The sequence below is a fragment of the Pristis pectinata genome, chromosome 3 (genome assembly GCF_009764475.1).
Source record: "Pristis pectinata isolate sPriPec2 chromosome 3, sPriPec2.1.pri, whole genome shotgun sequence".
Lineage (NCBI taxonomy): Eukaryota > Metazoa > Chordata > Chondrichthyes > Rhinopristiformes > Pristidae > Pristis > Pristis pectinata.
In genome coordinates, this window is record NC_067407.1 from 44966846 (window position 1) to 44989616 (window position 22771).

The 22771-nt window shown below is 41.8% G+C and overlaps 1 protein-coding gene across 1 annotated transcript in view; it reads right to left on the reverse strand.

Moving 5' to 3' along the window:
- lamc1 (laminin, gamma 1) overlaps positions 1 to 22771 on the reverse strand; it is a 205420-nt gene that overhangs the window by 181949 nt on the left and 700 nt on the right.

The following is a 22771-nucleotide window of genomic DNA, read 5'->3' on the forward strand; positions in this document are numbered from 1 at the left end:
TCGACAATCGTGAGGAGGTACCGCGTTCCTCGGGAGACTGGGAGGGGACCGACAAGGTCGACATGGATATGGTCGAACCTCCGGTGGGTAGGTTGAAAGTCCTGCAGAGGGGCCTTGACATGCTGTTGTACTTTCGAGGTTTGGCAGTGTGTGCAGGACCGGGCCCATTCGGAAACCTGTTTACGCAGGCCATGCCAGACGAACTTGTCGGACACCATCCAAACAGTAGTCCGGATGGATGGGTGTGCCAGGCCGTGGATGGAATCAAACACCCATCGATGCCAAGCAGCTGGAACAATGGGGTGGGGTTTACCGGTGGATATATCGCAGAGCAGGGTGTGCTCACCAGGGCCTACCAGTAGGTCTTGCAGTTGCAGGCCCGAGACTGTGGTGCGATAGCTGGGCATCTCCATGTCAGTTTGTTGTGCCTCCGCCAAGGCACCGAAATCTACCCCCGGGACAAAACTTGGATGGTGGGCTGTGAAAGTGCATCTGCGACCACATTCTTTTTCCCGGACAGATGGCGGACGTCAGTGGTGTGCTCTGAGATGTACGACAAGTGCCGCTGCTGCCGTGCTGACCAGGGATCTGAGACCTTGTTGAAAGCGAAGGTCAACAGCTTGTGGTCAGTGAAAGCTGTAAACGGCCTGCCCTCCAAGAAGTATTGGAAGTGTCAGATAGCCAGGTACAACGCCAACAGCTCGCAGTCGAAGGTGCTATATTTGAGCTCTGGTGGTCGAAGGTGTCTGCTGAAGAACGCCAGCGGTTGCCAACGTCCTTCGATGAGCTGCTCTAGAACGCCTCCGACCACTGTGCTGGAGGTGTCGACCGTGAGTGCAGTCGGGACGTCCGTGCGAGGATGCACCAACATGATTGCGTCCACCATGGCCTGCTTGGTTTTGACGAACATGGTGTCAGCCTCCTCTGACCAAACAATGTCCTTGCTTCCGCCCGACAGGAGAGCAAACAACGGGTGCATGATGCGGGCTGCGGATGGTATGAACCGGTGATAAGAGTTTACCATACCGAGAAATTCCTGCAGGCCTTTGATGGAGGTGGGTCTGGCGAAGTGGTGGATGGCGTCAACCTTTGCAGGCAGGGGCGAGGCGCCGTGTTTGTCGATCCGATGGCCCAGGAAATCGATTGTCTCGAGCCTGAACTGGCATTTGGCTGGATTGATGGTCAAGCCGAAATCCCTCAGGCGAGAACAGAGTTGGCGGAGGTGCGTGAAATATTCCTGGCGGCTGCTGCTGGCAATCAAGATGTCGTCGAGGTATATGAAGACGAAGTCAAGGTCGCGCCCGACCGCGTCCATCAGTCGTTGGAAGGACTGAGCAGCGTTCTTGAGGCCAAAGGGCATCCAGACAAATTCAAAGAGGCCGAAAGGTGTGATCAGTGCCGTCTTTGGAATGTCGCCCAGATGCACTGGGATCTGGTGATAGCCATGGACGAGCTCGACCTTGGAAAAAATGGACCGCCCATACAGGTTGGCAGCGAAGTCCTGAATATGCGGCATGGGGTACCGGTCCAGGATAGTTATGTCGTTCATGCGTTGGTAATCACCGCAAGGTCGCCAGGCCTCCGGCTGCCTTGGGGACCATGTGTAGCGGAGAGGCCCATGGGCTGTCCGACCTGCGGATGATCCCCAACTCCTCCATCTTCTTGAATTCCTCCTTCGCAAGGTGGAGCATGTCTGGGGGTAGCCGTCGGGCGCGGGCGTGGAGGGGTGGGCCCTGGGTGGGGATGTGATGCTGGACGCCGTGCTTGGGCATGGTGGTGGAGAACTGGGGCGTTTGTACAGGCGGGAACTCTGCCAGGACCCTGGCGAACTCGTTGGTCGACATGGTGACGGAGTCGAGGTGTGGGGCCGGTAGCTTGGCTTCACCCAACGAGAACGTTTGGAAGGTCCTGGCATGTACCAAACGCTTACCCCGCAGGTCAACCAGCAGACTGTTGGCGTGAAGGAAATCTGCCCCGAGAAGTGATTGCGCAACGGCGGTCAGGGTGAATTTCCAGGTAAAGTTGCTGGTGCCGAACTGGAGTTGCACCGAACGGGTGCCAAAGGTCCGGATGGTGCTGCCATTGGCGGCTCTGAGGGCGGGTCCTGGTATGCGGTTGCGAGTCTCGTGGCTGTTGGGAGGCATGACGCTGACCTCAGCCCCGGTATCAACCGAGAAACGATGGCTGGAACGCCTGTCCCACACATGCAAGAGGCTATCCGGGTGGCCAGCCGCCGTAGCCATCAGTGGCAGCTGGCCCTGGCGTTTCCCAGAAACCTGCATGGTGGCCAGCACCTGCGGGCGTCTGCGCCCCACCACTGGTGGTAGAAACACTATTGGTCGGTGTCTCAGACCCGGTGGTGGGTGGGGTGCATCGATTGCCGGGTCTGGCCTGCTGGGCCGCGGGGTACATGGCGTGGCAACGCGCTCGACAGATGCCCCGCTCTCCTTCTTTGCCCGCCAAAGGACATCAGCATGGGCGGCCACCTTCCGGGGGTCTCTGAAGTCGGCGTCCGCCAGGAGCAGGTGGATGTCGTCGGGTAACTGCTCTAGAAAGGCCTGCTCAAACATCAGGCAGAGTTTGTGGCTGTCTGCCAGGGCCAACATCTCGTTCATGAGCGCGGGGGGGGGGGGGTCTGTCACCCAACCCATCGAGGTGAAGGAGGCGGGAGGCTCGTTTGCGTCGGGAAAGGCCGAAAGTCTCAAGAAGGAGGGTCTTGAACTTATCATACTTCGCCTCCTCCGGGGGCGCCTGGATGAAGTCCTCCACCTGGGCTGCGGTGTCTTGGTCGAGGGCGCTCACCACGTAGTAGTACTTGGTGTCGTCCCTAGTGATCTGGCGAATCTGGAACTGGGCCTTGGCCAGGTCGAACCAGACACGTGGCCGGAGGGTCCAAAAGGTGAGCAGTTTAAGGGCTACTACCTGTACCTCTTGTTACGCAGACATCGTGGGTCCAAAAACTTTTGGGCCTGTCAGGGTCACCAATGTAGCAGCTAGCTACACTACTATAGAATAAAGACACGGAGTCTGTTGCTTGGAGTCAGAAGTCGATTGCTCGACAGGGGCGTGGTGCGCCTTTTAATACTGAAACTCTTCCCGCGCTACCGTTCCCGCACTGATGTCACATGCTGGTCACCTGACCTTCCCGCACGCGGGCTTTCCTAGCCCAACGATGGAGAAGGAGGAGTGCCCCGCACCAACTTGGGTCAGGGCCTCCGACAACACTCACGATCTCGGGAGCTGGTTTGATACCAGTAAGGTGAGTCGCCACAATGCCTTTCTACCACTTGCACTGAAGTGGATGACCTCACATTTTTCCACATTATATTTTATCTGCCATTTCCTTTCCCATTCATTTAACTTAACAATAACTTCACAAGCCCTCTGTACATCATCCTCACAGACCATACCATCACCCAACTTTGCATCATCTGCAAACTTGGAATATTGCACTTGAACCCATAATCCAAATCATTAATATAATTTGTGGACAGCAGGGGGAAAATAAATTATTTCTACAACATCCTGTTAATCAAAACCTCCCAACCCAGAAATAATATTTATTCCTTCTGTTTCCTGCCCATTAACCAATCCTCAATCCACCCTAATATGCACTCTGTAGTTGTGACACTTTACTTGGTACTGTTATTGTTTTTATCTGTACTACATCAATGCACTCTGTACCAACTCAACGTAACTGCACTGTGTAATGAATTGACCTGTACGATCGGTGGGTAATACAAGCTTTTCACTGTACCTCGGTACAGGTGACAATAATAAACCAATACCCAATTGGTTTTGGATAGCACCTTATCAAAGATCTTCTGAAATTCAAAATACACATCAACGGGTTTACTCTCATCTATTCTGCTAGCTGCCACCTCAAAATATTCCAGATTTCCCTTTCATAAAATCATGTTGACTCTACCCAGTCCTGCTTTATTTTTTATTATCATTTCTTTAACAATGGTTTCCGGCATTTTTCAGCAAAACTGATGTCAGGCCAACAGGTCTAAGGTTCCGTTTCCACTCTCCTTGATTTCTTAAATAGGGTTACATTTGCTACATTTCAATCTGTGGGAACTGTTCTACATCCTATGGAATTGATGATTTTTACTTTGGAATATTCTAACTCCTTTTCCACAGGTATTCCAAACCTCAGAATCAGGTTTATCATCACTGACATATGCCGTGAAATTTGTTGTTTTGTGTCAGCAGTGCAGTGCAAAGACATAAAATTACTGTAAGTTACAAAATAAATAAATAGTGCAAAAAAAAGTGTTCACGGACCGTTCAGAAATCTGATGGCGGAGGGGAAGAAGCTGTTTCTAAATCGCTGAGTGTGGGTCTTCAGGCTCCTGTACCTTCTTCCCTATGTAACAAGAAGAGGGCATGTCCCAGATGGTGAGAGTCCTTAGTGATAGATGCCCCTTCCTTGAGGCACCGCCTCTTGAAGATGTCCTCATGGTGGGGAGGGTTGTGCCCGTGATGGAGCTGGCTGAGCCTACAACCTTCTGCAGCCTCTTGCGATCCCATGCATTGGAGCCTCCATACCAGGCTGTGACGCAACCAGCCAGAATGCTTGCCACCGTACATCTATAAAAATTTGTAAGAGTCTTTGGTGACATAGCAAATCTCCTCAAACTCCTAACGGTAGAGCCGCTGGCATGTCTTCTTCCTGAATGCATCATTGTGTTGGGCCCAGAATAGATCCTCCCAAATGCTGACGCCAAGGAACTTGAAGCTGTTTACCCTTTCCACCGCTGACCCCTCAACTAAGACTGGTGTGTATTCTCTGGACTTCCCCTTCCTGAAGTCCACAATCAATTTCTTGGTTTTGTTGACATCAAGTGCGAGGTTGTTGCTGCGACATCACAAAACCAGCCGATCTACCTCATTCCTGTACGCCTCCTCGCCGCCACCTGAGATTCTACCAGCAACAGTGGTGTCATCAGCGAATTTATAGATGCCGTTTGAGCTGCGCTTGGCCACACAGTCACAAGTGTAGAGAGAGTAGAACAGTTTTGAAGCTGTGATCACTGTTCCCTAAATGTTTCCCACTGGGCCCCCATCTTACACAAAATTAATTCTAGCAATACCTCCTTCCTTATTGGGCCAGAAATGCATTTGTCAAGAAAGATCTCCTGAACACACTTGAAAAGTTCTTCTGGCTCTTCTTTCCTTATTAATATTTGTCTACATTAAGAGAGTTGAATTTTTCCCCAAAAACTTACTTTATTCATCATGTATACATAGTAAATACAATCAAGACACATTTTCTCTACATTCTTGAAATCTTCCATTATCAGTGCTCTGTGGAATTTGCACTTCTCTGTAACTTCCTTGTAGATTTGCTCTTTCTACTCTTCCCATTAATATGCAAACTTTTGAATCCCAGTAACGCAATGGCACCTCAAATATTTCTTAACTAATTCTGTCTTTGATCACTCCAAGACATCCACTCTCGCATATTATCCTTTCATAACACTATAAAGCCTTCTCCTTTCATTCCCAACTTTCCCCAAACTACATGTCCAGGAATATTTAGTACCCAATCCTAATACTTATGAAGCTAGATGGCCATTAATGTCACAACATCACAATACTATGTGGTTATTTACGCTTTGCATGTTTATGTACATATACAGTAAACCTTGTATCATCTTCTATTCTCTCTTAGGCCGATGTTATCCAAAACCATACCATGACTTGCTCTACTGCTACCCATCTCCTATGTTTTTCAATGCTAAGTCCTGGTGCCCATCCCACTGCCAAATTAGTTTAAACCATCAATAGAGAAAAGGAGCATCATTGAAAAGAACTAGAATTAGTTATCACTTCTGGTCAGCATTCTTAGAAGATAACTTCATTTCATTTCATTATCATGGCCAATTTTTAGTTGTCCGTTAGTTTGTGTTGCGGGTGGGTGCATTATGATGAAAGGTTAAAAGAATTTCATACCAAAATGTACATTTCAAATGATCAAAATAATTATAGGATAGCTGGATAACTTCAGGGCTAGCACAATTGTGAAATGGTGGCTTTAAACTTCAAACTTTATTTGGACACATTATGCACAATCCAGGTACAACTTGCAGCACCTGGAAATACCAAAAAAACTATAGGTGCTTTTGAAGTATACTTGGAAGAGGTCACGCCTAAGCATTGCTCCTAACACTAGCACACACTTAGTGCCCAAGTTAATTATTACATTAGGGTTTGCAGAGGCAATTCAGTTCCCATGCTCTGCTTTTTTTTATTTGCCTTTGAGAACACATAGCAGACACCAACTGTCTACTGCACTTCCAACCATTGCTGAAGCTCAAACAAAAGATTCTCAAATCATTCACTTACTTGCTAAGTACAGAAGAAAAGCAAAAGCTGAAAATTTCAGTGCTTTTAACACAACTTCAAAGCAACAAAATGTGTAATGCTGTTCACACATTCAATGTGACAATGGGGACTTTTATAAGTTTGAATTACAACAGTGAAAGGATGGAACAATTCCAATGACAGGAGAAACAGAAGTGTTACTGCTCAATTCACAGTTAGCTTTCCACATGAACTTATTTTTTCAAACTCTACACTAACATTAAAATGAACAGTTCAAATCAGCTTCAAAGATAGGATAGTCAGAAATCTTGGAATATTTGCAAGATTTTATTCAGCCAGGAAATGACTGAGTAAAATACTGCAGATACTACTATTTGTAAGTGGGAAAGGAGAAGAAAATAAATTGTAACAGGTTGCAAAGTTTGCACTGATTTTAATTGTCAGCTGTATAAAGCTGGTGAAAAAAGTTGCCAAGGTCTCATGGGGAATAGATTCAATGTCAGAAAAATATACCTTATTCAGAAATAAATGACCTTTGAAGAAATTATAGAAACAACTTGCTGAAAGAGCAGATGCTGAGAGGATATTTCCCCTTGCTGGCAAATCTAGAACTGGAGAAGGGGGATAATCTCCTAATAAGAGACTGCAGGCAATACATCAATGTATCATATTGGTTGACTTTTCCATTCCCATCTAGTTAAAGCAGAAATGAGGAAAAGTTTCTTTTTCACAGGGGGTCACGAATCTTTGAAATTCTCTAATCTCAGCATGCTGTGAAGATTGAGTCATTCAATTTATTTAAGACTTAAATAGACAGATCTTTGGACTTTCGGGGTATTCTGGATTACTGGGAATAGGGAAAAAAATAAGGGTTGATAAACTATGATCTGACTGAATAGCATAAATTGCCCATTCCTACTCCTACGTATTGTGTACCACAGCAGCTAGCATTGTGGGCTCACAGGTCCTGGAATCCAAGTTCGATCCTGCCTTCCAGCACGCTGTGGAGTTTGCACTTTCTCTCTGCAACCAAGTGTGTTGAAGTCTCCTCCCACATCCCAAACACATAGTAGGTTAATTAGCTACTATAAATTGCCTCTAGTGTAGCTAAATGACAAATGAATCAAAGGGGAGTTGATGGGTCCTAAGAGACAATGAGTTGCAGAGTTACAGGGACATAAAAGGAAGAATAGGATTGATGGGATTGCTCTGCAGAGGAGCCAGTATAGACTTGATGGGCTGAATAACCACCCTCTGTGTCATAAATGAGTAACTTTTTAGTTATTTGACTGGAAATGGAATATCACATTCAAAACATTTTCATATATATTTTTAATTCCAAAAATAAACTTAATAAAAAATATATACACAAAAGAAGAATAGTGCAAAATACAAAGGCTTAACATGCATGGTTGTTACATTCAGTAGTGTAAAACTTAAGCAGCAGAAAAAAAACACACACAAGCAAACATAGCACTATTGCCACTTGTGGCTCTCTGAGGTGATACACCTTTCATTGTTCGAGGGGCTTCCCCATCCTACTCAGCCCCTCCATGTGCAGTAGGGGAAGGAGCCAGTACAGTGGTCTTTCCCCACAGATCCTTGGCATTGCTGCACTGAGCTTCAATGTGTCCCTCAGCACGTACTCCTACAGCATTCCCTTACAGACATCTCACTGTGCTGGAAGAACAAGTTTCAGGCAGACCAAAGGGAGTCCTTGAACTTCCAGCAACACTTGATGTCTGTCTCAGTGTGTGTCCCTGGGAACAGCCCGTAGATCAGAGAGTCCTCTGTCACGTAGCTGCTGGGGATGAACCGGGACACGGACCCTTACATCCTTCTCCACACCCTCTTAGCAAATCCAGTCTGCAAAGAGGTGGGTGACTGTTTCTTCCCCACTGCAGCCATGCCGAGGGTAGCGGACATAGGGGGTGATATGTCGTCTGTGGAGGAAAGCTCTGACTGGGAGGGCACCTCTCACCACCAGCCAAGTGAGGTCTTCATGCTTGTTGGTCAGATCTGGCGATGAGGCATTCTGTCATATGGTTTGGACCGTTTGCTCCTGGAACAAACCCATAGAGTCTCTGTCCCACAGTGTCTGAAGTACATTCTGTGCTGACCACTGTCTGATGGACGTGGTCAAAAGGTATTTACTTGGAAACACTCTTCCACAAAGGACAGGTGGTACGGCGATGTCCAGCTGATTGGGGCATTGCGCAGTAGAGGGGCCAGGCCTACCTACTACAACACCAGGGACAGGTAGAACCTCAGCACGTAGTGACATTTGGTGCCCACGTACTTGGGGTCCACACACCTACTGATACAGCCACACACAAAGGTGGTCATCAGGATGAGGGCAATGTTGGGTATACTTCTGCCCCCATTCTCAGGGGAATTGTGCAACATTTTCATATACATGTCCTTCAGTGGGCGTTTCAGTACAATGATTATCTTCATAGCAAAGAGACATACATCAGCTGGGTAATGTAGTTCCACATTAAACTTGAGGAATTCAAGCATATTTCTGTTCATGAGTCTGAAATGTCCCTAAATGCAGCATCAAGAAAGATAGCTTCAAAACGGGCACACACAAATGTCTCAAAGATTAGTTCCATTAAGCTGCAGTTAAATGTAGTAAATGAGAGATCAGAAGTTGGGGGCATAAAAAAGTAATTTTAAATAATTTTGTAGCATTTATTCTGAGAACGGAAAGAGCAGAAAGTGAAGAGAATAGGGAGATGGGTAGCTGGAGATACAGAGACATGGTCAAAGATGGTACTGTCAATGATCAAGAGAATGGAAAAGTCAACCAATATGATACACAGATTGATTGCCTGCAAATATGGGTAGGGGAGTTCATCTGGAGGGAATAAAGGAGGTTTGCATTAGAACCCAACAGACCTAACATCTTAATTCTATAATAATGTCCCCCTTCTTCCTAATCGATTATGAGTTACTGTTGTCTTGATTCTCATGCGAAGAATTGATATGAGGGTGAGGTACTGCTGACCACCCATGAAACACAATCCCATTTTTGAGCTGAGCTCCTTTTATCTATTTCAAAAATAAACTTTATTCATAGTAATATATACAAAAGAATAAACAGTGCAAAACTTTACATGCTTAATGTCATATGGTTAATATATACAGTAGTGTAAACACTTTTTTAAAAACCATAGCCACTCATGTGGCCCCTTGAGGTGATACACCATTTTAATGTTTGAAGGGCTTCCCCACCTGACTCAGCCCCTCCATATGCAGTAGCAGAAGCACCCCAGACTGTGGTCCTTCCCAACAGAGCCTTTGCGTTGCCTGCACCAAGCTTCGGTTTGTTCTTCAGAACGTACTCCTGCAGCCTGGAATGTGCCAGTCAGCAGCATTCCCTTACGGACATTTTGTTGTGCTGGAAAACCAACAAATTTCGGGCAGAACAAAGAGCGTCTATCACCACGTTGATGATCTTTCAGCAGGACATGATGTCTGTCTTGGTCTGTGACCCTAGGAACAACCCGTAGATCAGAGAGTCCTCCATTACTCGGCTGCTTGGAATGAACCAAGACAAGGACCCTTGCATCTTTCTCCACAGCCCTCTTAGAAGTGAATGTCAAGAGAACATTAAAGACCACTAAAGCACAATGCATTATTCAAAAGCTTTAGGTTGCAACACATTAACACAGCCATTTCACTAGGAAGATGTATAATTAAACACTTCTCAAATAGCACCCCTCCTCCCATTCCCCACCATGACCTCAAATGCATACAACAGGATCAAACAAGATCCTTTCCTTCGCGCGCCCCCCCCAACCCCACAAGCTCCAAATTCTGATGCCACAAGTCCCAGACCGGGACCTCCAGGGCAGCATATCTTGGATTCCAGCCCCCATTTTCTGGTTAGGATCCTTGGTTGGTTTGGAGGATGAGACAATTATACCATAAACAACACACAATTATGAACAACAATCACAAACAAAAGACAAAACCAAAATGAGTAATCTCAGTTCTCTTCCTGCTGATGAATTGACACAATTAAACAAGTTTTGCCAAAGGGGTACTTGGAGCAATGTAGTTCAATCATGTCACAGTAATATGACCTTTCAAGGAAAAAAGGACCATATTTATAGAATTTTAAGAAAGATATTTCTGGAAAGATCACTGAGTACTGCATTTTATGGTAAATATATCAAGTTTTCAGTATGTACTTAGATGAAGTATGCAATCGGAATCACTTTTGTTTAGTTAAGTTCAAATATATTTTGCATTCTTCATTATGTTCTGTTAGCTTAGGGTCTATAGTTCAGATGTACAATGTACTAGCATAGTATGTACAACTGAAGTAATCAAATGTCCTTTCAAGGACAGGGAAGTGCTCAGGAATTCAGTTGAACAACTACAACACCTTATTTAGAATTGTGAGGCATGCAAGATAAGACTTGCTTTGGGCACTTCTTTAAAAGCTATGTCAGCTTAATAAAACATGATAATTTCTTTATAACAGCATTGCAGCTTTTATAATGGGGGAGGTGCAAGGGGAAAAGTTTTGAAAGAATTGCTGGGAAAACAACCTTTTCTGTTTCAGCAATCAGCACAACAAAAATTAAGAACTAGTTTTAGCAGCTCCTTATGGTTTGACAAAGTTAAAAAGGGCTGTACACGAATCATAAGTAATAGGTCAAGTTGCTACTTGGTGTTAAAGGCTTTCAGTCTGGTTGAGAGATTCTAACGTTTTCATTCATTCTGATCCAACACTTTTATGCCATAATTATCACTGGAATAGACTATTTATCATTTGCAAAACTGGTACAGAAATGGATATCATCTACAAAGAAACTGTAAAGTAGTATGCTCAACCAAACAAACATTGCTCAAAGCATCCAAGTGGCAAATCTAAATAATGTGTTGCATTACGTCAAGGAATAGAAAACTGGCAAAACCAAGTAGTAAAGCCACAAAACTGCCTCATACTAATAAACATCCCAGAAAGCTACAAAGAACATATCAGTTAGCTTCTCCTGGAGTGTGGAATATCAAAAGGTACCAAGATATTTGATGCATGTACATCTAGAGTTTTTTTTAAACCCACTATACTAAACAAAATACACTAATATATCTACAGTTCAGATAAGCAAGATTTGGAACTATTTAGTGCCTTTCACTGTTCTTTGGATATCCCAAAGTGCTTGATGACTACTTGATTATTTTGAAATCCATGGAGGTAAAGGGAGAATAAGGAAAAAAAACGATGGCAATTTTGCCTTCAATGCATGAAGAAGGTGGCAGGGAGTTGTAACAACCCAAAAATCTGTACATTTCTCCAACAATTCTAATGCTAATTTGATTTTGGCAATCATCAGAAACTTTACCACATTCCTTCCCTTGCACAACTTAAAAATTTACCAGGTTTTAAACGTAATGACTATTTACCAAAATATATTAAAAAGCATGTGCACTTTATTGCTATCCCCACAGTACTGTATATACCATTAGCAAACAAGTTAAACCATTCATTACACAATCTACCAAAATAACCAATATTTCTAGATAAATAATTTTAACCTTGCGCATTGAAATTAAACATGAACAAATGTAACAATGATATTTGAGTACTGCAAACTGCACTTTATAGCACTACTACTTGACGGGTACAAACCAAATTACTTGTTCCAGGTAATTTACTAAGAATTCTTCTTATTTAGAAACAAGTTACAGAGCCTATATAGGATAGAAAGAAAATAATAACTTTATCCTTTGGGTTAAAACAACTAAGAGTTCCTTATTGCTATTTGGTAAACTGTCCACATCTCCCTGACTACCTCCACTTCCCCTGATCTCCACCAAAAAACACCCAACTTGGAGATGCATTCTCCAAATCATTTCCATGCCTGAATTTCCACCCCCACCAGCCTAGGTGCCCACTTGGCAACTCCAATTTTTAGAGTTTTCTTTCCTTTAAAGGGAAATTTTGAAATATAAGTCAATGTCATCGTATTTATGTTCCTTGTACCCCTTCACATCTCTCTTGACCACAGCCTTCCTACAGGACAATGAATCAATAACTCCTCCTCGCCTCTCAAAAACTGGTATTATCACATTCTCTTGAAAAACTACTTTTGAACCATCCATCCTCTCTAATTAAGCCCCCTTCCTTCTCCGAAGTTATTTCCATACTTGCATCCATCTGTCTGACTAGTTACAGCACCCCTTTGCCAAAACTGCAAACATACTGCAATTACAACCATGCTGTTTTATTTCATCACCATCTCCCTAAAGCATTGGGGAAGGTTAACCACATAATCATAACCAAGGATTAAAATATTCAGTTTTAATCAATAACTACAAAAAAAAACCTCGAAGACTTATCTAGAATGACTTCAAAAAAGCCTAAAGTTTCTCTGGGCAATATTGTAAATGTTTCCAGTGATGTTTTTCAATAATGAGAATGAAAATGGGAAGAATACCATAATGGTAGATGCAGATCTTTCATTTGAGGATGCTCCTCGAACAAATCTCACACTCCTAGACAATTTACAAGAAAAATGTCATGTTATTCACAGCTCTTCACTGACTTGCTGCATAGAAATATAGAAATTTCCTCCACCACAGTTCTATTTCATGTGACAATGAGCAATGTTCCTCAAATCTTTCCCCAACTTCTTTTAGCCTGTATAATTCAAATGCACTTATCCAATACTCCTTCCTACATCATCACATTGAAATCAAGACTTTATAGTATCCCTAACTTTATCAGGATCCCCAAACCATGGCATTCATTGCCTCCCTTAGTCTTAGCAAACCTTTCAAAATTTACCCAAATAAACCTGTGTTTCAACCTTCAATGCTGTGGGGAAAAAAAACAAAGAAGTAAATTACATCCTTCCCACAACACGGTCAAGATAATAAGTAAATGCCAAGACAGCAGAGGGAAGTAAATAGCTCGATTCTATATTACTGCAAGAGACAGCTGAAATGATAGGTGCAGTGTCACACACTGATCATCAAAACAAGAAAGATGAAAATTTGTTACGGGATGAAGAATTTGCAGTCATAGCACTATCTAAACATGAACAAAAATCTTTATGAAAAATATTAGAATTGTACTGCTTTTTTCGCATTCATGTTACCCCTGTAAAAGCTTTGCACAGTGCCCGAGTTCAGTCTGCAAGTGTGACCCAAGCTTCCAGTTGCCTGTCAATTTAATTCTCAATCTCACTCCCACTCAAATCTCTCCATCTTTCAATTCCTGCATTGGTCCAAAACAAAAGCCCAACACAATTTTGAGGAACCACAACTTGTTTTCCATCAAAGCATGTTGCAGCCCTCCAGTGGGGGTGGGGGGGGGGGGGGGTGTTCGTGGGGAAACAAGTGAATGTCAAGCCAATTTCCCACAATGAACATGCTTGCAGATTATTCAGAACAAAATCAAAATGTTTGCCAATTCAAATGCTCATAACACCTGACGAGTAGAACTCAACTAATAAACCCGCAATAAGATCCCTTGAGGTCTACAGAAGTTACATCATAAGCATATTTCCTGAATATGTTCCCCTGTCCTTTAGGAAATGCTGCACCATTCTAATAAAAATCCTAAAACAATACTGCAATAGTACTGAAAACATTACATCATACTCAACCTCCTGAGTGCAGACCTTCACTACCCAAAACAACCTGTGGATATCACATAGACATCCTCCTTTGCATTCAAAACAAATGGTCAGGTGATAATGAACAGAGAAATATTCAATAGCCAGAGTGTTTTCCAAAACAAGAATCAAAGTATTGGCCTAATTGGTATATGGTCATGGATATGAAAGCTAACTTTTATTGCCAATTCAGAAATGTTGTTTTTCTTTAATACATTACTTTTAGAGATTGGTAAGGGGAAATCGGGCATCCAAACGAGAAAGATAAATTCAGGAAGGGGTTTCAAAAAAAAATTTTCTGTATATTAACAAAATGACAAAGAGGATTTAAAAAAGGTCCACTTAGCTAAATGATAATTCACAATTATTTACACAGTTCACAAATCCAACACGACACTCAGGGATTAAAAAAAAGTACCAGGGATGCTAAAAACAAAAGCAGAAGCTGGGAAAAACACATCTGGCTGCATTTGTAGAATGAAAAACAGAGTTAACATTTCAGGGCAATGAACTTTCAGAATCAGGTTTATTATCACCAACTTACAACAGGACACACAATAGTTTGTAAAAGTATGAATGAAGAACTTGTGTTTATTGTTTTGACTCCAAATCAACTAAAAGTTACAAGATGTGGGAATACTTGTGACCTTGCTTTTAATAAATAATACCATTTATACACTCAAATTGCCTTTCATGTAAAACTTTAACTTTGGAAGATCATCAGTATCCTTGCTCTGTATCAACTAAAAATGAAATATTTTTTTAAAACCAGATGAAGATTTGTCCTTCTGGCAATACTTAAACATGAACCAAATCTTTTTTTGAAAATTATCAGGTTTGACGGCCTTTGTTTTTCACATTCACGTCAAATGTTATATGCAGTTATGGCTCCAATTCATGGCAAAAGGGAATTCACAGATCTTATTCAAATTTGAAATGATTGCTTAACTAGTTTGATAAGAATGAATCTCTCAATGAATATGTACAGCAAAGGCCTTTAGAATCATTAAAGGACAAAATAAAGTTGCCAGGCAGCGTTTGCACTTCAGGACACATCACAACTGTTGCTTGCGTGCAAACGAAGGGAGGAAAAAAGTCAGATTTGATTTCTCCTATTTGATAGATATTTGTGAAAGGTTGAAAATGAAAAAAAACTACAGGTTGTTACAGATTAGGTTACTACTGGTGAATGTCCCTTTAAGACATTGCACAGTAGTGTGTGTGTGTGTGTGTGGGGCGTGATTATGACAACAACAGGAGATAAGGACATGATGATGTTTTTTGGAGCAGAGGGAGGGAGACACCTGCCTGTTGGTCTCCGTATCGATGGATGAAAAACAATAACTGTGTCTGTCACTATAATCCACATATGGGTTTTTGGAATAATCCAGTGGGGTCCACTTTGTCGTTAACCTGTAGAAGGAAACAGGTATTTGTGCGGACGGCCACATCTCAAATACCTTTCGGGGTGGGAGATACTTCGGAACAAGGAATGGAGATCATCAGTGATTGAGGCGTCGTATGAGTTCCATCGTGGAACATTTGGATTTTGTAATTACTCTCTATTTTCTCTCTTCAGTCCCAAAGAAGGATCCTCACCCGAAATGTTGACCATTTGCTCTTCTCCACAAGTGCTGCCTGGCCTGCTGAGTTCCTCCAGTATCTAGTTGTTTTTTCATCTAGATCCCAGTATCTGCAGTCCTTTGTTTCTCTAAATCACTGGAGGTACTTCAACAGGAGGTAAGGATCAGGGAATTGAAGGGTATGTGGAACTGGCACAGAGAAGAGTTGAGCCCTGGGGGAGATCATCCAAGATCAGGCTGAATGCCAGGGAAGGCTTGAAGAGCCAAGTGGCCTACTGCTGTCCTATTTTCTTGTATGGAAGATGACGATGATGATATACAATTCACCAGACCAATATTTCTCCCATCTCCTCATATTAAATGTATGTGACAGACACAGGGAAAGAATGGAGATTCAACAAGCTAAGTGATGTAGGATGAGCAAAATTCTCTCTCAAATAAAATGCTCTCCACGTAACATTGAAGCAATAACACCAGTCATAACCATGACAAAGCAGCTTGCTGTTAACCATTTAAGAAATATCCAATATGGTGTCTCATTTAGGAACAGGAAATTCACAGGTAAAACCTGGACTTGAAGATTTTTTTGTACAAGATTACTTCACTATCAGTGGATGAGTAAGCAATTTCAAAATTATGCCAGTTTACCTTAGAGCTGTACCCAAAATTGCCTTTCAACTCAAAACATATATTGCTCTCTTTCAGATGGGTTGGTAAATGATAGGAACTACGTTGCTCACATTTTAAGTGTTCAAAGTCCAGTTAAGACAGCCTAAACAGAATAACCACAAAATTACAAGAAGGTTGATTCACTGAAATGTCCTCCATTTGGCTGCATACCTCTAACTTGGTCATTAGCTAAATTGCATGCTATAATTATGACAAAGACATTTTTCATCAACCATATAGTTACCACTTGAAAAGTTCAATTTTCTCCCATCCACACCCAGCATTTCTTAAAACTGTTCCTAGCTAATAAGCTAGACTCAGCTGAACCCAGATATTTGCTTTAGGCCATCTGTAAATAAATTAGAATAAAAGCCTATAAAAATTTGTATGACAAATTAAATAATTGACATGGACTTTGAAAAGCCAGAGAGTTGTGAACAGCCTTCAAGTTTTTTTTAAGGCAAGACCATGCACAGGATTTTCAAGCAATCAACCAGACCTTCCATTCAAGTTATCTTGACTGTTATTCTCCAACTACTCACAACTTATCTCGTCCAGCTCGTAGACACTACCTCATACCTGGTTTTTCCTCCTTCCATTGTGAGATTGTGTTACGTTTATTTCCATACCATTAAACTCAACCATGTATAATTTTCCACATTCACTGTGACGTTTCCCTGCTCTTCCAGTTCAATTCAAACTGTCGTTCTTCTTCCACCACCTCTCCTTAAAAACAGTTCATAATGGAGACACAGGAGACTGCAGATGCTGTAAGCCTGAGAAAAAGCTTAGTTTTTTGCCTTAGATCACGATGGCACTATTTTCCCTCTTTCTGCAACAGAGACACACTTCACCAGAGCAAGATATAACTTGTCAATAGGGTTGGCAAGTTAATTGGACCCTATAAATTGCTGTTAATAAGGTGGCAAGTGGTAGAATCAGAGGGGAGTTGATGGGAATATGTGGAGAGTAAAGAAAAAAGTTGGTGTAAATGGATGCTCGATGGTCAAAACAGACCTTCCTTCCCTACTGCACCTAAAAATCTTTGCTGGTAGGCTCCCTCCAGTCCCCTTTTGCCTCATCTAATACATAAAGTCTGACAAATGAAATGAGTGACCAATGCTCATTGTAAGCACTAACCCCAGTGTCAAAGTCTCCATCTTTCTTGTGCAGGAGTGAGAACTAACTCCGCCAGTGTTAGTAGTGTGGCTGAGGGATAAAGAACCCAGAGTGCAACACTTCTTATCAGTGGACACTGACAAAGACTATATTCTCAATGCACTACGCAATGATAATCAGAATCAAAGTGAAGAAAAAAGATTGGCCTTCTATTTGGTAGCAGCTATACCAATAATGTGATTGTGGGCCAACCAGGAAGATAATCCCTAAAAAGAATTGATGTTTTGAACTGGAAATAAACCAATTCTCTTCCATGCCACCTCTGATAAAAATAGAATTAACACAACAATTTGAGGCCAGCATTAACTAATTTAATCACCAATTTATCCAGAAACAAACATCGGTTATTGAATTCCCATAAAACCATAACCTGATTACCTTTCATAGCACTGGAACTCTATACATATAATCCTCTTTAAAAAAAACTGTGGTTTTTAAATTAGTGTTATCATTTATTTTCATTGTATACATTTTGAATTCCCTAGCATAGACAATTGTTGAAGAACCTGTGGTTGTCCTGAGCAGGCCCAATATACTAAAACAAAAAGCAAATTCACAAAGCACCTTTAACAAGCTATCTTGCAGGATCATTGTCAAGCAAAATTTACATCCAAGAAATAAGGAAAGATTAAAGGCAGATGGCTAAAAGTTCGATCAGAAAGAATGGTTTTAAAAAGTCTTGAGATGGGGAAAATAGATAGAGGTTCAGGAAGGGGAATGTACATGTTGTGGTTTTAACAGCTAAAGACATGATATGAATGATAGTGTTTAAAATTGGAGAAACTCAAAAGGCCAGAATTGGAGGGAAGCAGCTCACGGGACTGCAGGAGGACTGTAGGACTGCAGGAGGTTACAGAGGACAGTATCGTATAAGGCTATGGTGGGACACAAGAAGAAAGTTGAAAATTTAAAATTGAGATGCCACTCCCAGAGGATGGGTGTAATGAGTCAATGGGATTTGTTGCAAACTAGGAAATGGGTATGTTCTCAGAAATGGATGTTCTCAGATTTAAAGATGCTGCAAAGTGGCAGGTCAGCAAGAAAAACAGCTTTAAAATAGTCTGCAAGTTAAAAAGGCATAAATGGCGATTTTGTCGATGAGTTAAGATGGGAAAGTAGCTACAAATAAAGTTAAGCTTTATTGATAATCCTCACAGAAATTATTATCACTTTCAACAAATACTCGATATTAGCCCACATTGAGGTAATTTTAGCAATATAGATGTATTACATCAACCAAAATGAATTTAAACTAGTGACAGAAAGATCTCATTAAAGAAGGTACTCAAATTGTTCACCAGTTCCTAGAGATTTTCCATCTGCCTCAAAAATACATCAAATACAGAGCTTTGGTTACAAGGAAAATTAACATATACCTAACAAAAGCAATGAAAGCATAAACTCAGTCCAATATCACAAAACCAACTTACAAATTATAATGAAATTAAGCCACTTACAAAAACTTAAAACTTTTGAAGGAACTATGTACTGGTCAAATATGGATGGAATAAAAACAGCACACAACTTATTGCCATTTCCCATGTGTGATCTGCAATGTCCATTATATATTTCAATAATGAACATGTAGTAGATTAAACAAATGAAGCACTATGTACCATTATACAAATACTATTATACCATTAAACATACTATTTGTCATACATCTTTAGAGTAACTTTCATTGCCAAGTAAACTAAAAACCTGAATGAATTTTGATATTCCACAGTACATTAATTCAGACAGCATTTGTTTCCTGTGCCTTCCACAGCAAGACATCCATTTCACTGAAAACAAATACCAACTCATTTCTCACACACCAGTCATCACCCAGTAAATCTGTTGTTATCTAACTAACTGGAAAAGAGCTTACAAATGTTATGGATGCCATGTTACAATGGCAGTGCCAGGTTCATCAAGCTGGGTGGAATCAAACCTGAGATTTGGTTGACTTTGCATGAAGAGTAATGACTGAGCAATTAGCAAAAGCCAATTAATTTACCCAAGGCCAAAAGAGGAAATGTACGGACTTGCAGGCCTAACTTGCAGAGGCACAAGAATGTTCTGGGTGCAAACTGCATCCCAAAAGCAACATTAGTTGATCACAAAATGATTTAACGCCCGTCTCAAAACATATCTCGTCTCCAACTGTGCAAATTGTAATTTTTAACTAGTTTAAATATAGTAATTAGTCAGCAGGACCCAAATGAAAACATTAAGATTTTAAACAGTAATCTGAAAATTAAGGTTAAAATATATTGTTTTTACTAGTTATTAAAACTGATTTTCCAAGCAACAAGTTTGTATCTGATCAATATATTTTCCTCCTTATAGCCACACATTAACACACAACTTTATCTCCCTGTTCACCACCAAACATATTTTCTGTGTGTTGATCAGTGACCAGCTGTGAGATTGAGTGTGAGAGTGAGAGACAAATTTTAAACTTGCATTCTCACTGTCCTGCAGAAGGTGTATTACATACAGAAGGATGGGTCAAAGTCACCAGCCCATTTTTAATTTTTTATACATTAACATCAAAAGGATTACAAACCAATACTATCAATAATACAAAATAATTGAATGCACCACCTCCTAAGAGGAGAAAGGAAACAAGTGGCATTCCATAGCTACCATTATAATGCACATTTTTCATGTTATAGGAAAAAAAATGACTTTATTTTTCAGTTTTCATTATTTTCTTACAGCCAGAGTGATACAGCACGGAAGGGGCCCTTTGACTCACTGTAGCCATACCAACCATCAAGCACACACTTGTTCTGTCTTCCATCCCCATCAACTCCACCACCTCCCCCAATTCTCCTACCACCCACCTACAACAGGGGCAACTCACAGTAGCCAACCAGCACTTATTTGGCACATGGGAAGAGGGCAGTACAGCAGTGCAACTGATAGAGCCACTGCCTTGCAGCACTAGAGACACAAGTTCAATCCTGACCTTGGGTGCCGTCTGCAAGGAAGTTGCATGTTCTACCTGTGACTGCGTGAGTTTCCTCCAGGTGCTCTGGTTTCTTCCCACATCCCAAAGGCATGCAGATTGGAGGGTTATTTGCCCCCTAGTGTGTAGATGAGTGGCAGAATCTAGGGAAAGTTGATGAGAATATGGGCACAATAAAATGAGTTTAATGAAGGATTATTGTAAATAGGTGTGTGTTTGGTCAATGCAGACTCTGTGGGCTGAAGGGCCTGTTTGCATGCTGTATGACTCCATGAAACCGGAGCTTCTGGGGAAACCCACACAATGACATGGAAAATATGTAAACTCCACAAAGGGTACCAAAGGTCAGGATTAAACCCAGTTGTCTGGAGCTGTGAGGAATGGTGCTTTCCAATGCACCACCCAATTTTGTACAAATAGAAGATTTTATTCAATTGACAAAAAATCAGGTATTTTGGTTATAGAGTCTCTATAAAGTGCAACTAAATTGAATTAAGTTAAATTAAGCACTAATAACAAAGATTAATTCAACCTTCACCTTAAAACAAAACTGATATTTTTCATATGATAGCAAACACTATTTTCTGCCCTACTTCCTTTTAAATTTTCTCTTTTCTGGCCAATTTTAACCAGGTCACCAACATCAGGCACGGACCAGTGCATTTAACAAACAAAATTTGTCAATACTCTCAACAAATTATGAAATGGATTTGCAGAATTCTTAAAGCAAAACAAATGAAGTTATTGCTGCATGTTTGATTTATTGACAAACGGAGTTATATTGGCGAAATAAAAACAGATTTTCAAAGTAGTCCTCCTTCCCTTAAAAAAAACAAGTCTAAAGAACTAAAGAGGATCTCAGCTTCTGCATAATGCAGAGGGAAAAGTGGGGGAGATCGAAGAGTAGGACGGTGGTTAAGTTAGCGAGGACTCATAATTATAAAAGTGAATAATTATTCAATGTTTATCCTGGAGGGGAGATAATACAGAAAAGGAAATCTCTCGGTGATACAAAAAGTGACCGGAATACAAAAAGTTCATTGCAAAGGGTACAATAAAACTACTGCCTTAAAGCAGAGAGCGCTCACCAGTCAAGAATGCACCTACTTCGCTAGTAACTATCTGTTTTATACGGACTTGACACCTAAAATCTCAGCTTCACCATATTCTCAAAGTGATCCTGTAAAAGTGATTTTGTTTAAATTATAGAGAAATGTCATGTTAACAGCAGTTGTCTGCAGCAGTTGAAGTTGTCCAAACTCGCCCGATTTAGCTTTTCTGGTAAACCAGAGGAAAGCAAAGGTTTCAACTGAAATTCTCTTCAACTGAAATTCTCAACAAACTCCTTTCGCGGAACGCAAACCAACGCAAAGGAACAATCTGTCAAGTCCAATTTAAGATTGCAGCAGAGGAGGATGTGTCCTGGGAAAAGGCACGACCACCAGCGTGAGAACCGAGACCAGCAGACGTCGCCCATCTACTGTAAATCCACTTAACCAATAAAACTTAAAACAGCGTGGATTTACGGCGCGTTTGTTCAGTTTTATAGCAGAAGTCCCCACCCTAGCCTTTCTCTCTCTCTCTCACATCATTCCGTCCATTTAATACCATCCTCACTAAAGTGCGCACTGCAATCAACCAACACTCCCTGGAATAAAATGTCAGCGACCTCTCCCTTTTGGCCCGTCCAGCTCCCGCTCGGAATTTCCCCTCCTTCCCATCCACTTCTAACTATTGACAAAACTCGCCGCCTAATGGAGTCACAAACTGCGCCATCTTGGAGCAGGGAAGGAATTTTTTAAAAAAACTTTCTCATGGAGAGAGAATAAGCGGAAAAAACACTTTTTTTATGAACAATTCGTGCAGATATTAACTGACGTTAAACGGCACCAAAAGCACTTCTTCCCCGCTCAAGCGTACTTAAGGTGTACAAAACCGCGAGGCTGCTTAAAATGTTGTACCCTGGGGGCAGCAAAACTAACTCCACTCGTTTAACCGGTCGGGAAAGGAAGGTATCGCGGCCCAGATGCACCGTGGCCACTTATGGGATAGGGGGAGATGGTGTCAGCCTAAACACACTTGGGATATTTTAAATTGAAAGTTTCAATCGGCCGGCTGAGCGCTTCCTTCTGACCTTTATATTCGCTTCAAAGTTCAACCCTGGTTGACGGATCGGCTGGAATTGTAAGTTTTCTAATAATTAAATGGAGACCCATGTCTGCCACAACACTCCTCTTCCCCACCTTCCCTCGTTTTCTATGCACCGTTTAAACAGGTTCACCGTTCCACCTTCACGTTCAGGGGAGTGGGTGGGAATCCCCATGTTTCCATTAATTGTGCTCTGAATGCAATTTCAGGATAATATTTACAGCATTCACAATTCTTTTGACCGGCTGCATAACTAATACGAATTC